Source organism: Giraffa tippelskirchi, chromosome 14 (assembly GCF_054371585.1).
Source record: "Giraffa tippelskirchi isolate mGirTip1 chromosome 14, T2T-mGirTip1v1.2.pri, whole genome shotgun sequence".
Classification (NCBI taxonomy): Eukaryota; Metazoa; Chordata; class Mammalia; order Artiodactyla; family Giraffidae; genus Giraffa; species Giraffa tippelskirchi.
Genome location: NC_137288.1, coordinates 20852809 through 20871395, shown reverse-complemented (window position 1 = coordinate 20871395; position 18587 = coordinate 20852809). Strand labels below are relative to the sequence as shown.

Here is an 18587-nt window from a genome sequence, read left to right as displayed (position 1 = left end):
TTCTTTAGTCCTTCACAAAGGAAAGTACAATTATTTAAAAGTTAATTTTTGCGAGGAAAAAAAAAGAGTAAAATCAGAAATGCTTACCTCCTTGCTGTTGACGAGAGAATGCTCCCGAACATAACATTTAATTCAGTGTGATGAAGGTGAATATCTTCAGAACTGAAAAAAATCACTGAGATGCACCAAAGATAGAGCACTTCCCTTAAGTGTTTTTGTTTCAATAAGAAGAGATTATACACTGACCTTTTCTTTAGCTGCCTTGGTTTCTCCATTTTTAATCATTATACAAGATTTGGTAGGAATCTTTGCTGACACTTTGCTCCTCAGGGGGCAATTAAGAGTTTAGTAGAAAGGGAAAATCATTTTACTTTATTACCAAAAATGACAGCAGAGAGGCCAACATATTGGGACTGCCAAAGCATTCTCCCGATCTCAGCAACACAAGAATCCATACAGCTGTGCTTAAGGGAAATTGCATATTTGAAAAAAAAATAAATTATAGCATACACATCACACATAGATCTGTAACAATTACTGACTGCTATCTTACTCAACATTTAGAGCTACTTCACTTAATTTTGTACCCTTGTGCAAACAGACTTGTTCCTAGCAAATCTGCTATTTTGGTTTTTGTCTGTCTTACTTTGTTTTATATTTCCTAATTATAATACTTTGATAAGGATTTTACTTTTTAGTGCCAAAAAATAAAAGGGAACATCAGCATTATTTTCCCCCAAGTGAATTAATTTAAACTAAACAATTATGTTTGGAGAAGGGAATGGCAACCCACTCTAGTATTCCTGCCTGGAGAATTTCATGGACAGAGGAGCTTGGTGGGCTACAGTCTGTGGGGTCGCACAGTCAGACATGACAGAGTGACTAACACCTTCATTTGTCTTTTCAAGCAGTTATGTTATTTGAGAAATATCTGTAGATATATTTTAGGAAAAAATACTGTGTGTAAAATGTAATATGAAAGATTTATTATTCATTGTAACTGGTGTTATACACCAGCTACTGTAACAAATCTACCCGCCCCCCCACCAATTTTTAGCGGCTTAGCACAGCGAAGTTTCATTTTTCCCCTCATGTTGGTGAAGGACAAATGGGGCTTATTTTCCATCCATCTTGTGGTTTCTCTGCCCCTTGGAGCCCCTGATTCTTCCACTGGAGAATCCATATGATGAGGAGAGGGGGAACGGGAGAGATGGAGAGAGAGAGAGAGTGAAGGAAATTGAACAAGAAGACATTTTAGAGGCTCGGCCTGTTGATGCACATGATCTTCCTCTAGTTCACTATCTAGGAGCCAGATCTGTAGCTCCACATGATTTTCAGGGGTGTGATGTGGTCTTGACATTTTTCCTGGGAAAGATAAATGTGTGGCCATCAGCATTCTCTGTAGGAGTAAGTTTCTTTTGAAAAATGTTTTAATAGGTTTCAATTTAAATAATGAATCTTCTTTGAAGAAAATGTTTATTATTTAAAACCATAATCACTGTAGCCACATCTTTCTCAATGAAGATATTAAGGACAAAAATGAAATAGAATTTACATCACAGGTGTGCATGTTCAGTCATTCAGTCGTGTTCTACTCTGCGACCCCATGGTGTGTAGCCCACCAGACTCTTGTCCATGGAATTTTCCAGGCATTAATACTGGAGTGGGTTGCCATGCCCTCCTTCAGGAGATCTGACCAGTCCAGGTTTCTAACTTGTGTCTCTTATGTCTCCTGCATTGGCAGGTGGATTCTTTCCCATTGCACCACCTGGGAAGTCAGCACAAGTAGAAGCTGTAAGAACAAACTTACAGTTCCACTGTTAATCGTTTTTCTCTGCCCTGAGAACCCTCTGTTTCAAAGAGGGAAAACCCCTTTAACCTAACATGTGAATAAGGAAATGAATATAATTTTGGTAATATCAGTCACTGAGATTTCTTCTTTATTTTTTTGTTGTTTGTTTGCTATTGTTCTTTCTGAAACAAAATCTGCCAAAACAGAGAAGGCTGATATATTTTAAACAACCTATGTTTTAATTACTTTCTAGATTGCCTATCTCTCTGCACTGGAATGTATTTTTGATGATAAAAGTAATTCTGTATATTTTATACTCTGAGCTATGCCCAGCACCTAGAGAATAGCTATTATAAATGGGCTGGACCTCAATAAATACCTGTGTAAAGCACAAATATTTAGGGTAGAGTCTCACCCCATTTATTTTGTGGAGGAACCTACAGCAGGAAAACTCTTAAAATTAATCTGCTTCCAAGTTTAGTACAAAATATGATTAAAATTGTATGCACTATTTGTTTTAAAAGAAGAGGACACTTATCCTAAATAAATTTAGTGAAATAGCAAGTATGTAGAATGGAGAGAGGTATGGTGTTTCCCACTCATTAATCTGCAATTCTCTTGAGAGGAGACATCCTTCATAATATCTCTAGATAATCAAACAATCTATGGTAAATGACTACCAAGATCCCTTTGGGCTTCCCTTGTGGCTCAGCTGGTGAAGAATTCATCTGCAATATGGGAGACCTGGGTTCAATCCCTGGGTTGGAAAGATCCCCTGGAGAAGAGAAAGGCTACCGCCTCCAGTATTATGGCCTGGAGAATTGCATGGACTGTATAGCCCATGGGGTTGCAAAGAGTCGGACAGAACTGAGTGACTTTCACTTCAGATCCCTTTGGATTATAATCTTCTACAATTCTATAGGGCTTTCCTGGTGGCTCAGTTGGTAAAGAATCCAACTGAACCACCCGCAATGCAGGACACCTGGGTTTGATCCCTGGGTTGGGAAGATCTCCTGAAGAAGGGCATGGCAACCCATTCCGATATTCTTGCATGGAGAATCCCCATGGACAGAGGAGCCCGGCAAGCTGCAGTACGTGGGGTCGCAAAGTGTCGGACATGACTGAGTGACTAAGCACACACAGAAGGATTCTGTAATACCCTACCTTTACAGAAAACTGTAATCCATTTATTGCCAAGGAATACTATATAAATCCAGTTAGTTATTTCTAAGCAGCTCAAGTGAAAAAGAATTCTTTAAGGAATTTTGCTGTCTCATGAGAAGAACTCTCTTCTTACAATCATATGAAAGTTATTGATATATCTAAGTATTCTCTACAGAAGTCAAGAGTTATGGAAATTCATCCTCTGAACTCTTCATTTTGTAAATTAATTTCAGTGGTGCTGCTGCTGCTGCTAAGTCACTTCAGTCGTGTCCGACTCTGTGTGACCGCATAGACGGCAGCCCACCAGGCTCCGCCGTCCCTGGGATTCTCCAGGCAAGAACTCTGGAGTGGGTTGCCATTTCCTTCTCCAATGCATGAAAGTGAAAAGTGAAAGTGAAGTCGCTCAGTCGTGTCTGACTCTTAGCAACCCCATGGACTGCAGCCTACCAGGCTCCTTCGTCCATGGGATTTTCCAGGAAGGAGTACAGGAGTGGGTTGCCGTTGCCTTCTCTGTTCAGTTGTGTAGGGGATGAGAAAAACAACAACCTGTGAGTGTGGCTGTAAATTTTATTTTAAGGTGTGATCTATTGTTAATGTACATTTTAAACATAAGGAGAAGGGAGAATTAGCTCTCTATGGAGTATGTGTGTCTCAGTCACTAAGTCCTGTTCGACCCTTTGCAACCCCATGGATTGTAGCCCACCAGGCTCCTCTGTCCATGGGATTCTCCAGGCAAGAATACTGCAGTGGGTATGCCATTTCCTTCTCTAGGGGATCTTTCTAACCCAGGGATCAAACCGACATCTCCTGCATCTCCTTCCTTGGCAGACAGATTCTTTACCACTGAGCCACTTGGGAAGTTCTAGGTATTTATAATCATACTAGACCACGCTCTCTGACTATGTTCCTTTCTGGGGATATGTATAATTATGATCTTCTGAAGTTGCTTCAAGAAAATTAGAGATACCAAGTGAACATTTCATGCAAAGATGGGCTCAAAAAAGGACAGAAATGGTATGGACCTAACAGAAGCAGAAGATATTAAGAAGAGGTGGCAAGAATACACAGAAGAACTGTACAAAAAAGATCTTCATGACCCAGATGATCATGATGGTGTGATCACTCATACTCACCTAGAGCCAGGCATCCTGGAGTGTGAACTCAAGGGGGTGTTAGGAAGCATCACTACGAACAAAGCTAGTGGAGGTGATGGAATTCCAGTTGAGCTATTTCAAATCCTAAAAAGTGATGCTGTGAAAGTGCTGCACTCAATATGTCAGCAAATTTGGAAAACTCAGCAGTGGCCACAGGACTGGAAAAGGTGAGTTTTCATTCCAATCCCAAAGAAAGGCAATGCCAAAGAATGTTCAAACTACCGTACAATTGCACTCATCTCACACGTTAGTAAAGTAATGCTCAAAATTCTCTAAACCAGGCTTCAGTAATACGTAAACTGTGAACTTCCCGATGTTCAAGCTGGTTTTAGAAAAGGCAGAGGAACCAGGGATCAAATTGCCAACATCCACTGGATCATTGAAAAAGCAAGAGAGTTCCAGAAAAAACATATATTTCTGCTTTATTGACTATGCCAAAGCCTTTGACTGTGTGGATCACAATAAACTGTGGAAAATTCTTCAATAGATGGGAAGACCAGACAACCTGACCTGCCTTCTGAGAAATCTGTATGCGGGTCAGGAAGCAACAGTTAGAACTGGACATGGAACAACAGACTGGTTCCAAATAGAAAAAGGAGTATGTCAAGGCTGTATATTGTCACCCTGCTTGTTTAACTTATATGCAGAGTACGTCATGAGAAATGCTGGGCTGGAGGAAACACAATCTGGAATCAAGATTGCCAGGAGAAATATCAATAACCTCAGATATGCAGATGACACCACCCTTATGGCAGAAAGTGAAGAAGAACTAAAGAGCCTCTTGATGAAAGTGAAAGAGGAGAGTAAAAAAGTTGGCTTAAAGCTCAACATTCAAAAAACTAAGTTCATGGCATCTGGTCCCATCACTTCATGGCAAGTGGATGGGGAAACAGTGGAAACAGCAAGAGACTTTATTTTTCTGGGCTCCAGAATCACTGCAGATGGTGACTGCAGCCATGAGATTAAAAGACGCTTACTCCTTGGAAGGAAAGTTATGACCAACCTAGACAGCATATTAAAAAGCTGAGAGATTACTTCTCAGCAAAGGTCTGTCTAGTCAAGGCTATGGTTTTTCCAGTGGTCATGTGTGGATGTGAGAGTTGGACTATAAAGAAAGCTGAGCACTGAAGAATTGATGCTTTTGAACTGTGGTGTTGGAGGAAACTCTTGAGAGTTCCTTGGACTGCAAGGAGATCCAACCAGTCCATCCTAAAGGATTCAGTCCTGGGTGTTCATTGGAAGGACTGATGTTGAAGATGAAACTGCAATACTTTGGCCACCTGATGTGAAGTGCTGACTCATTGGAAAAGACCCTGATGCTGGGAAGGATTGAGGGCAGGAGGAGAAGGGGACAACAGAGGATGAGATTGTTGGATGGCATCACCAACTCAATGGACATGGGTTTGGGTGGACTCCGGGAGTTGGTGATGGACAGGGAGGCCTAGCGTACTGTGGTTCAAGGGGTCACAAAGAGTCAGACATGACTGAGCGACTGAACTGAACTGAAGTTGTTTGTGATTCAAAAGACTAGAACATAGATAATAGTAATGGTCAATTTAAGAAAAAATCACAAGTGATGCATCTAGAATTGGAAACTACGGCAGAAAACCTAATGCCTCTGAGAGATATCAGGGATATCAGAAAGGAAAAAGGATTTGAATGCTGCCTGGAAGATCCTTCAGAGAAACAGTCTCAGCACAACCTAAGTTCTTTCCTCAGATGGGTGGTAGGAAGAGGTAAGAAGGAACTGAGCCTCAGCATAAGGAAGAGAGGAGTCATTTGACTCTCTCTTTCTGTAATTAAATTGATGGTAAATTAATTTAGTGATTCAATTTCTGCTCCTCTCACTTGAATTTGAGCTAATTAAGATTCTCCATCATCCTGTTGAGTAGTATATCCTCAATTGCTAAAACAAAAATTATAGTAGTTATTTAATAAATTCTTATTGAGGAGTTACATGAATTGAATTTTTCAGTTGAAGAGCCTCAGTGAAGATTGAATTGGCAGTGAATGTCTACTTATGAATCCTCTGAGAAATATAAACTATGCTCTCAAAATTTATTAAAAAATAGTATAAAATTACAGGGATATGATTGTATTTATTTATTTAAAATTTCCGAATTGTTTTATAAAGATAGCATCTTGTTTTTTTCTTCTAAAAGAGAAATAAAGGACTATTAAAACAATCTATATAAAATGGCTCAGTTTGGTGGTATATTTGGGAACTCACCTTAAAATATATAAATGATTAAAGATTTACAGTAAATTATTTGATAATTGGAGAAAGAAATGGCAACCCACTCCAGTATTCTTGCCTAGAGAATCCCGTGGACAGAGAAGCCTCGGTGGGCGGCTGTCCATGGGGTAGCACACAGTTGGACATGACTGAAGCAACTTAGCATACATGCATGCATTGGAGAAGGAAATGGCAATCTGCTCCAGTGTTCTTGCCTGGAGAATCCCAGGGACAGAGAAGCCTGGTGGGCTGCCGTCTATGGGGTCACAGAGAGTCAGACACAACTAAAGTGACTTAGCAGCAGCTGCAGCAGCATTTGATAATTAAAAGGAGAAGCTTAAACATAGTTAACCCACTGAAGGCTAAAAAAATGCCAAAATTCATACATAGGTATACAAGTGCAAAATTAAAAATGCAATTAATTCAATTGCAAGAAACATTAAATATAGAAGACCATTTTTTATAACTATAGAATTTATTAGGCAGTAGACTGAGCTCTTGAGAGAATGGATTGTAGATTTTGTACTCTGAATCATTTAAAAACTGAGCAAATTGAACACTTAAGGATGCCCTAAAGGGAATAGTCCTTTATTAGGAATAGGATTGAATAGATGAACTAATATAGTTTCCATTCATAATATTACTTATGTTATCAGTCTTAGACTAAAAAAGTATACAAAGATAATAGTCTCACTAGCTACATGAGTGGTTAGAATATATTAAATAGAATATTGATGTTACTAATTAAAGCATAGATTAAATATTGTATAAAATATTAAATTTCAAATTTATAGTAAAATATATTCTCCAGGTTAGTGTTGAAATAAATTGTTTAAATGAGTGCTACTGCTAAGCCTTATGAGAAGAACTATATGCTTCTTAGATAACATATGAATATGTCTATGAAATCACTGTTTTAATTTGATTAATAACATAGCAAAATACAAATTGGGAGAAATTAAAATTTCCAAATAATAGGGAATTTTGAGTGTGTGTTTATATATAATAGCCATTTTTAATGTTTTAACCTAAGCTTCAATCATGCATAAATTAGGGATGATGTATCATCATTTTATCACAAGTCAGAAATTTTTATCAGATAAATTAAAATATTTCAGAATTATGAAAAAAGTGCAATTTTCTGGAAATGGTTCATAAGATGGAGTCCAACAACTTGTTTTAAATAGTGACTTATTTTTATTTATTAATCTTTTTCATTTTTTGGCTGCACCCAACAGCATGTGGAATCCCAGTTCCCCTACCAGAGATGGAACCCCTGTCCCTACACTGGAATGTGCCGAATCTTGACCCCTGGACTTCCAGAGAGTTCTCATGCTACACAGTAGAAACTAACTTAACATTGTAAAGCAAAAATACTCCAATAAAAGTTAGTTTTAAAAAAACCTGTGCAAGAAAATTGAAGTAGAATTACTGTAATAATGCAGGCTACTTTCATTTAGAAAAATAAGTGCTCCTATCAATAAATATAGTTCTGATTTTACAGTTAAAGATAGCTTCCCTGGGGGCTCAGTGGGTAAGAACCTGCCTGCCAATGCAGGGGACATAGGTTCAATCCCTGGGTTGAGAGGCTCCCCTGGGGAAGAAAATGGCAACCCATTCCAGTATTCTTGCCGGGAAATCCCATGGACAGAGAGCCTGGTGGGCTACAGTCCATAGAGTCTCACAGAGTCAGACATGACTTACCAGCTAAACAGCATCAAACAATGTAAGAAAACTTTCAAATTCTTTAAATATTTCCAACATTCATAGTCTCTGTACAACTCCCTGTATGTGCCTGTCTTTCTACTCTTGGGGGAGAAGTTTGCCTTCTGATCTTCTCTTTCACATCAATTCAAGAAGAGTTGCTCATTTTTCAGTCTTTCTACTTGTTTGGATGATTTGGTGACTTCCATGTTCTTTCCCCACAGAACCAGAAACCAACCGTCCCCTATTCTTGTTCTCCATGACTAACTGTTCTTTCCTCTCACAAAATCAAACTCCTCTCACAGCTAGCTCTCCTTCTTTGCCAGAAAACTTAATTGTAGTATCTTCCTCATGTGTCAACAAGAATTAAACTAGAAAGTAGAGGGACTTTCCTCAAATATCCTTTTCGTTAGTCAAATGAAAGCCATTTTATCCCATTAGAATGTATTTCAGTGTCTTGAGGAAATATAAAAAGTTAGAATCATTCAATAACAAAGTGCAACTACTTTACAAACACAAAAAAAGTCAATGTCTATAAGCATATATACTTCTATAAATAAGCTCCAGTAATAGTTCTTAAATTTATAGTCAATACAACAAATTGAGGATCTTAGTAAGGTTTTTGTTGTTGAAATTCACTGATAAAAGTTTTGTATGTGTTAAAATTTTTTACTTTCACAATAGTACTATAATAATCTTATTATTGTTCTTGCATTACAGGTCATGCAACTGGGACTTAGAAAAAAATATATGCTTTGTCTTTGAGTGCTTAGACAATTCAGGTATAAAATAAATTTTGAACCCAGTCTTTTTAATATTTAATTTTATTTTTAAGTTACATATATTAGTTCAGTTCAGTTCAGTTGCTCAGTCGTGTGCGAATCTGAGACCCCATGGACTGCAGCACGTTAGTCTTCCCTGTCCATCACCAACTCTCGGAGCTTACTCAGACTCATGTCCATTGATTCGGTGATGCCATCCAACCATCTCATCCTCTGTCATCCCCTTCTCCTCCTGCCTTCAATCTTTCTAAGTGTTAGGGTCTTTTCCGGTGAGTCAGTTCTTCATATCAGGTGACCCAAGTATTGGCGCTTCAGCTTCAGCATCAGTCCTTCCAATGAATATTAAGGACTGATTTCCTTGAAGATTGATTGGTTTGATCTCCTTGCAGTCCAAGGGACTCTCAAGAGACTTCTCCAACATCACAGGTCAAAAGCATCAATTCTTTGGCACTCAATTTCTTTATAATCCAACTCTTACATCCATACATGACTACTGGGAAAACCATAGCTTTGACTAGATGGGCCTTTGTTGGCAAAGTAACGTCTCTGCTTTCTAATATGCTGTCTATGTTGGTCATAGCTTTTCTTCCAAGAAGCAAGCATCTTTTAATTTCATGACTGTAGTCACCATCTGCAGTGATTTTGGAGCCACCCAAAATAAAATCTGTCACTGTTTTCCCATCTCCATTTGCCGTAAAGTGATGGGGTCAGATGCCATGATCTTAGTTTTCTGAATGTTGACTTTTAAGCCAGATTTTTCACTCTCCTCTTTCATTTTCATCAAGAGGCTCTTTAGTTCTTCTTTGTTTATGCCATAAGGGTGATGTCATCTGCATATCTGAGGTTATTGATATTTCTCCCGGCAATCTTGATTCCAGCTTGTGCTTCCTCCATTCCAGGATATACTCTGCATATTAGTTAAATAAGCAGGGTGACAATATACAGCCTTGATGTACTCCTTTCCCAATTTGGAACCAGTCTGTTGTTCATGTCCAGTTCTAACTGTTGCTTCTTGACCTGCATACAGATTTCTCAGAAGGCAGGTCAGGTGGTTTGGTATTCCAATCTCTTGAAGAATTTTCCACAGTTTGTTGTGATCCACACAAAGGCTTTGACATAGTCAATAAAGCAGAAGTAGATGTTTTTCTGGAACTCTCTTGCTTTTTAGATGATCCAACGGATGTTGGCGATCTGATCTCTGGTTCTTCTGCCTTTCGTAAATCCAGCTTCAACATCTGGAATTTCATGGTTCACATACTGTTGAAGCCTGGCTTGGAGAATTTTGAGCATTACTTTACTAGCGTGTGAGATGAGTGCAGCTGTGCACTAGTTTGAACATTCTTTGGCATTGCCTTTCTTTGGGATTGGAATGAAAACTGACCTTTTCCAGTCCCATGGCTGGAAATTAATTTTGTTTTTAAGTTTAATATATATATATATATATATATACACACATGGAGTATAATAGCTTTACAGTGTTTTGTGGTTTCTGCTGAGAAGTTTTGGTACATATATACAATGGAATATTACTCAGCCATAAAAAGAATGAACTTGAGTCAGTTCTAGTGAGGTGGATGAACCTAGAGTTTGTTATACATAATGAAGTAAGTCAGAAAGAGAAAAACAAATATAGTATATTAATGCATATATCTGGAATCTCGGAAAATGATATTGAGGAACCTATTTCCAGGGAAGGAATAGAGATGCATATGTAGAAAATGGACTTGTGGACACAATGGGAGAGGGAGAAAGTTACAGGAATGGAGAAAGTAGCATCAACATATGTACGCTATCAGTTGTAAGATGGATAGCTGGTGAGAAATTGCATTGTAGTACAGGGAGCCCAGTCTGGTGCTCTGTGATGACCTGAAAGAATGGGATGGGGAAGGAAGAGAGGCCAGGGAAAGAGGGAATGTATGCATAATTATTGTTGTTTTGAACCCTGTTTTTTATTTTATTTTTTTAAACTTTGATTCACAATCACTCCACACAGAGATTCTCCTCTAAACTATATTATCAATTTTATAGGAAAAACTTAGGAAAAAACTCTCTTCTAAGTTGGCAAATAATAAATGTTATTTCTGTAAATGTATCAAATTCCTCACTTTGCAGACACATTACCCTTGACCTGTTAATAACATCTGAGAGTTTGAATAAGGAGTCACAAATCTCTGATCTGAATAGTAAATGTAATGTGAGTGCAGTGTAAATTTCAATTTTCTATTTATCAAAAGTCTGGTGTATGATATAAAATTTCTTCCAAAGGGCCTTGATAGCTTTTTTAAAACTTTATTTACTTTTAATTGGAGGATAATTGCTTTACAGTGTTGTGTTGGTCTCTGCCATACATCAATATGAATCATCCATAGCGTTAGCTGAGTTTTGTGATAAAATATGATATCCACCAGAGATTTCCAGCATGTCATGCTTTTAATTTTCCAATGACCCATACTTTTCAGCACGTCTTCAATTTTAATGTTTTAAAGGGATCATTTAATAAGAGTTTCTTTCCAGTGACAGCCAGTTATTCCACATGAAGTCATTGAGGTGTTTGCCTTTCTTTAAAAACTATTGATCAAATACGTTTCAATTCTGCTGACATTTCCCTTATGACCACCCTAAAAATGAAGCAATCCTGATCCGACACTAATGTGCCATTCTACTTTCAGTGAGTGACTCTGTTTTGTTGATTGATTTAACTGAGCACAGAAAGTGAGCCTATTTTCACTTGCTATGAAGGAGAGGAGAGAGGGGTTTCACAGACCCACAAAGGAACCACTGTGGAGTCCCTGGAAAGAGAGGAAGAGGTTTCCTTATCAACTGTGTATCAACATAGTGGTGCTTACCCTTAAAAACTGCCACTGTTCAAATTCTGCACTACATTTTGGGGGACAGCTGCTTGCCAACTGTAAGACTACACAAGTATAAAAGAATAAAAGGTTTTCTCTTTGTTTTCACTGTGAAAAAATTGCCAGCATAGTTCTGAGAATATACAGTGGAGAATATTTTTTCTCTTGTTTTACAGTGAGTCGTAGGCTACTACTTTCTCAATGTGAACAAAAGAATTAAACAGATCTATGTTTTTATTCATGATCTTTGAATAGCAATGTTATTTACTGATAAATCCTGTTCTCCCAACCATTGTTCACTCAGGATATAGAGGGAAAGAAACACAAGTCTTCTGATTATCTCCAAACATCAGTTTGGCTGTGGACTAGTCCAGTTGGAGTATGGACACTTGCCCCATACCCCAAGATAATTAAGTAAGAGTTCTTTCCAAATGAACATATTGTGCTGCGTTAAAGAATGTCTAGTGAATAAAAGGTCTCTTTCAGTTCCACATCATGTGGAAATCATTGGAAAAACTATATTATTATATTAAAAATAGGTGGTGGTGGTTTAATTGCTCAGTCATGTCTGACTCTTTGTGACCTCATGGACTGTAACCCACCAGGCTCCTCTGTCCATGAGATTTTCCAAGCAAAAATACTGGAGTAGGAGACAATTCTTCAATTACAAATATTCCTTTAAATTGCTAAATTACTGAGCTGAACTTTGATTTCTATAAAATTATAAAATGAAATTATAAAATTTCTATAAAATGAATTTATATATGACCTACTTACTATGAATGTTCTGTCATTATTATTGGCAAAATCATTTTTCCTCATTTTCCAACTTTCTTTTTAATTTCAATCCTATAAAAATGTTACAAGGATAATTCAATGATTGGTATACATTTGTTCCACAGAGCCTAACTCATGGGATTTATATCTTAAGGGCTTCAAATCTAAATGGGTACAGACAAATATACTAATTAATACCTAGTATAGTGTGTTACAGAGTCGGACACGACTGAGGTGACTTAGCTAATAGTGTGTTATGACGAGTTAACAAGAAATAAATCTAAGTGAAAGTAGTTTTCATTGAAGAAGATGCTGTTTATTTGTGTTTTGTGAACTCATAGAGTTTGAGTAAGAGGTAAACAGGAAGAAAGCTATTCCAGAAAGATGGAAAAGTTTGAGCAAGTCATGGAGTCTAAAACATAAGACATATTTCTAGAAATGTGACAAGTCATTTAGAATTAAAAGCTTGGCATGGGACTCATCACAAAAGAAATGAAAAGACAAAGAATGGAGTCAAATAAGAGAAGTCAAAAGATTTAAATTGTGTATTTTATAAGTAGTTTTTTCCCACTCAAAACAGACTCTTGAAATATGAAAGCAGCCCAGAGTGGCTTGTAAGACTTTTCAGGAGTAAATATCTGTAATGTCCAAGGTTAAAGTAGAAACTTTAATAACATCAAAGTTGTACATACATGTATTTTTAAATTTTGCACCCAATAGATGAGTGAATACATATCCAATATCACTAAAATACCTTTCGCTGAAAATGACACCACTTTTCTTTTTTCGTTATTTGTTTCTGCCAATGATGACCTTGGATCTCATCCACGTTTTTGGCTGAGCAGTAACTGTCCTGACTTCTGTGATATTCCCCACTGATGAGCAGAAGATTACATCCTTAAACTTTAGCTTGGACGGTTGATGCTTTGAGCATTGGTACTTGACCAACCCCTAGTTTTACTTCAGCATGATTTCTCTATAATTGCTATATGGTGGTATTTATGTCTTAGCTATTAATGAAGGAAAGTTTTCTCTTGTTATATGGTATAGTGGCATGAGCTACAGATTTTCTAAAAACTAGATCTGAATTATGGCTCTGTCATTAATAGGCGAGAAGTTTCTTTATTTATAATGTGATTGTAATAAAAAAACCTAGTAAGTTTTCATGATAAGTACAGAATATGCTGGATGGTTTCCAAAACAATTTTCACTTTAACTGTACAAGCACAGTTACTCCAAATGCAACCTTGCTGTTTACTTGAATAATCCACACACTTCATTCCATCCACATCATCTGTGCCTCCATTTTCAGGCGTCATGGTCCTTCTTCGTCTCATGTGAAACATGACTCCATCTGTGGTTCTGAAATTAATATCAGTTTCATTAATTTAAAGATCTGCTTCCTTATTGCATGTTCTATAAATATAAATTAACAACCTCAGAGATAAATGAAGAGGTGGGGGATATGTGAAGCATATGATCCCCGAGACCATAATGACAAGTGCTTCTCTTCCAAATATTGACATAATGCATTAAATGTGTAATGCAGTGTATGTGGAAGATCCAGCTTGTATTTAAAATGCTTTAAATGATTTTGAACACATCAGTTCCTTCTTCACATCTTAGTAAAAGCTGCACACAATCCCTTGAGTGATGACCACGTGTCCTCTGTTCCACTCAGCTTTCCAAGTGCTGTCCCCTCCATTGTCCAAGTTCTGTTACTGCAGGTCTTCTGCCTCCAAAACAGAGCCATTCATTAGCACACTCCCTTTTAATAATTCCTCCTGGCATTTTCACTTAGTTTTGGCAGAAGAAATTCAGCCTTTGTATCAGACTCTGGGGCCGCTTAGAGAAATGGTTTGGGAAGGTTATGCTCATATCCACACCGCCACCTTCTCTCCTCCGTGATGCATCCATATAAGACACGATACATGGGCAGCCTTAGAAATACATCTTTTCTATGAAACGACTGTCTCAGTTTCACTTTAACCTTGTTTTCCATCAGCAGAGTTAACCCCTGGAGAGAGGCCAGTGCCCCAGTCATGACAGAAGAGTCCCTTTACAACAAGTGACCCTAGAGACACAGCTCCATCTGTTGTAGTGGACAATGCTAACACGGTAGTTTCTGTGGTAATATTTTCAGCCATGAATAAAAAATACACACTGACATTGCAAGTGAAAGCACACAGGAAGCGCTACAGTGTTTGAAAATAGATGCCTATTACTATCATCTTTCGTTTGGTAAGCGTTTTCCAGTAGAGCCCTGTGGGGCTGCCCTGGTGGTCCGGTGGTTAAGAATCGGCCTTGTGATGCAGGGACACCGGTTCCACCCTGGTCCTGGAAGACCCACATGCCACGGGGCAGCTAAGCTCATGCACCGCAACTGCTGAGCCTGTGCAATAGAGCCTGGGAGCCATGAGTAGCGAAGCCCACCTTCTTTAAAACCCGTGCTCCACAACAAGAGACGCCACTGCAGTGAGAAGCCCACACCCCGCAACTGGAGAGTAGCCCCCGCTCTCCACAACTAGAGAAAGCCCATCTGCACGGCAACAAAGACCCCGCGCAGCCAACACATAAAGAACGAGAAAGAAAGACAATGCAGTGTAACTACTGTTCTGCTTTCACTTTGTCAGGAATAAATTGTCTTCAGGGATCTGCTCATTCACCCATTTTCGTACTTGTGTGTGGAAGTTCACTCAAAGGTCTACAGCTGTCTTCACGTACCAGTTTGGGGTGTAAGCAAGCCATAAATTGAAGCTGTCTGTGTACTCCTGTGAGAAAGGTAGACACCACCATTACTTTTTTCATTTTAGAGAAAATGATTGTCATAAACAAGGTCGTTGCTTTTTTTTTTTTAATCCATACAGCTTATGAATTATTTTGATGTAGCCATTTGAATTTTCTGTCTTACAGAAAATATTTTAGTGCTAGGTATCACTATATGGAGGGGAAATATCTACCATGCTGTTCATTTTTTGTTTTATGTATCCCTCAGCACAAAGGAAGACTTTTATGATGTTTTTCCATTAATGTGTTTGTTTAAGGAAAGCCGGAGTTCAGCAAGCATTTTTCTTGCCTCTTTGATTCATAGACTCTCTAAGGCCCTTGCTTCTTAATGCAGGGCATATTGATATACTGATTTAATATAGTAACAGCATTATTGAGATATACCTCTCCAATGCCATCAGGAACAGTGAACCAGATAAAACATTTACAATATTAAAATCAATTAAAATTTTAAAAAATCTTTTAAATTGCATTGTTAGAATGGAATCAATTTATGGAGCTGATGGTTTCTGAGCAATTAAGGGAGAGAATTAGACTGGGATTTCTTGTTTCTGGTGCTCTTCTAGCCAAAGTTGTTGTTTTGATAAGTTAAGTGCTGCCAATGATTTCTATTGAAGGCCTCTGTAAAATTTTCTATAAAAATGATGGCTTAAGCTTCCACATCTTTGTTTCAGTTCTACTTAAGATGCATCGTGGCATGGTCAACTCAATGAGCATGAATTTGAATACATTTCAGGAGATAGTGAAGGACAGGGAAGCCTAGCTTGCTATAGTCCATGGGGTTGCAAATAGTTGGACACCACTTAGTGACTGAACAAATATAACTTAAGATTATCAGGTTTTAACTTGTTAAGTCAATCCCTTTTACTAATTCAGGATCTTAAAAAAGGCACATTGACATTTCAGGGAAACAGGTATAGTGTCATGCTTTAGTTCAAGAGGAAGAAAGGAATGCTATCTTCTAAATTATTGATAAATATTTTAAAGATTAAAGAGCTGTGGCATAGTAGGGACAGTCCCCTTTCACTTTTCTGTTCCTTTTATCACATTAAGATTTCTCTGTATCATCTTTAAGACATCACTTGCTAGTAATAACACTGTTCTGCAAATCATGTAATGGAGTAATAGCTAAATCATTAGGTGGGCTGTGAAGAGTGATGGAATATGAAATAAAAAATGCTGCTGAAGGACAAAGTCCCTAAAAATGTATAGAAAACTTAATAGGACCTGAGATTATATGCTGGTATGAAAAAGTATGGCGGTCTATAAGAACTATAAAAGGGTGATTGTGTGTTTCTGTGGGCTGGATCTGATAGAAAAGGCTTCTGGGATTTTGGAATCTCCCAGGATTTCAGAGTTGTGTGATCTAAATTTGAGGAAGACATGGATGTAGAACATTATTCTATGCTTTGCCGTTATTAACTGCAACGACTATCTTACAAATAACTCGTTCAGGTTGCATGCTGGATGCACCATGTGTAGGAACCATTCCTGGATAGTAAATTCCAGGCATGATGGAGAGGATTCTTGGCCATGGCCATCAGAATTGATGTCTTTACATTCTCACCCTTGAACCTATCAGCTGATGATGAGTTCCTTTTCTTGAGGGAAGGCCTAAAAGTCTAGATGCTTTTTGACCTTAAAATCCTCAGGCTGCTCCCTACAAAAACACATAGAGAAGATATAGAGTGTTACTTAGTCTACATCTTGTATCAAAACAAGAAAGAATTATTAGCGGCAGTGCATATGGAAGATAGAAATCAGTGCTGTAGTAAGTTGACCAGCAGTTGATTAAAGTCTTGGCTAAAAAGCTAGAGAGGTGGGAAAACTTAGAAAATAAGGACTTATAAGAAAAAAAAAAAATAGATTCTGATTAAATTTTGATAGACTTACTGAGAGAAAAGACTGATTTAGGAATTTCAGGTATGAAATTTCAGGTATCATGGTCAGTGATGAGTGTAGAGTGGCTGTTAATAGGTATTGTTGTGATATGGAGATTTAGGAGTTTAGGGAGATTTAAAGTAAAGGGGCTAGCAAAATAGATATTAGGAAATGTTCTGAAAAGAACTTAAAATACGGAAATATATCTAAAAGTAGCATGAAAATGAGAAAGTAATATAATCGTTAATGTAAAGGTATGGTCAGAAAGTCAGAATTATCTAATGGATTTATGGAAAATAAATGTCACATAGTAAAGTGTTGTTTTGGAGAATTAAAAAGAATTAGATATTTGGAAAGTGTTGAAGTGTTAGAAGAAAAGGATTACTATGGATCATTCCAGAACAATAGGAGATGTGGGAGGAATTGTGAGAGGAGAAATTTTTAGAAGGCACATTGTTGGAGAGGGACAATAAAATTGGTCAAAACACCACTACCTTTAAAAATGTAGGTCCTGGAAATGCTCATTTGTTCATTAAAAAAAAACAGAAATTGGGTGTGATTTCCACAATGACACAGAATACTTAAATGTCAGCTAAGCACTGGTTCTCTTTTCTATTGGTCTCCTGTTTCTAATTCCCCACACCACACACACACACACACACACACACACACACACACACACACACACAGCTCTAAATGTATACAATTCAAAACACTCAGGAAAAAATGAACTGATGTGAGATTATGTAAAGCTAGAATTAAAATTTAATGTGTAGAGATATACTACGACATTCAAAAATCAACATATTTTATAGGGTATATATTAATGTCATTAAAATCTTTCATTTATTCACAGATAAGTTATTCTTTCTCTTCATCTTCAGACTAATTATTTTTCATGTAATTTTAGTACAGTTTTCTTCATATGACTTTCCAGAATTACTTCAGCCTGTCCATTTGCTAAGTAAATTGACTTTTATAGAATGAAATACTTATAGTGGAGTCTTGTATTTTTAAATAACTGCAGAGAATGGAAGCACTTTTTTTCATTTTTGATTTATTTCATTTTTGTACTCACGCTTTGTCTTGTATCAGCTGTGACCTGTTTGTCATGTATTCTAGGACTTTTTCAAGGATAACAAAAATAATTTAAAATATTTGAAGAATTACAGACAAGAAACATTTCAGTACTTTTCTTGAGCCTATTCTTGGAGGATTAAATTCTATTTCTTCAGAACATCTTAAATTAGAACTATGTTTTCAGTTATTAGTCATCCCTATACTAGTTGACTTTTTGAAATAAGCTTTTAAGATGTATCCCAATAACAATAAAATTAAAGTAATATTTAAATCACTTTGCATGAAGAAAACCAATTGAATCAATATTAAAAAATGTTTGATTCCATATAGGAAGCAAATAACCTGAGGAGAAAAAAAACTACTCCTACTTTCTAGTCTCAT

At 37.3% G+C, this 18587-nt stretch overlaps 1 long non-coding RNA gene across 1 annotated transcript in view; it reads left to right on the top strand.

The window, feature by feature from the left end:
- The window catches only part of LOC145534648 (uncharacterized), a 28351-nt gene extending 10497 nt beyond the window's left edge, over positions 1 to 17854 (top strand). The window contains exons 2-3 of the long non-coding RNA XR_014074842.1: positions 11986 to 12095; positions 15092 to 17854. This is a non-coding gene — a long non-coding RNA (uncharacterized LOC145534648). The remainder of the gene's footprint in view (positions 1 to 11985; positions 12096 to 15091) is intronic.
- Positions 17855 to 18587: the final 733 nt, after the last annotated feature.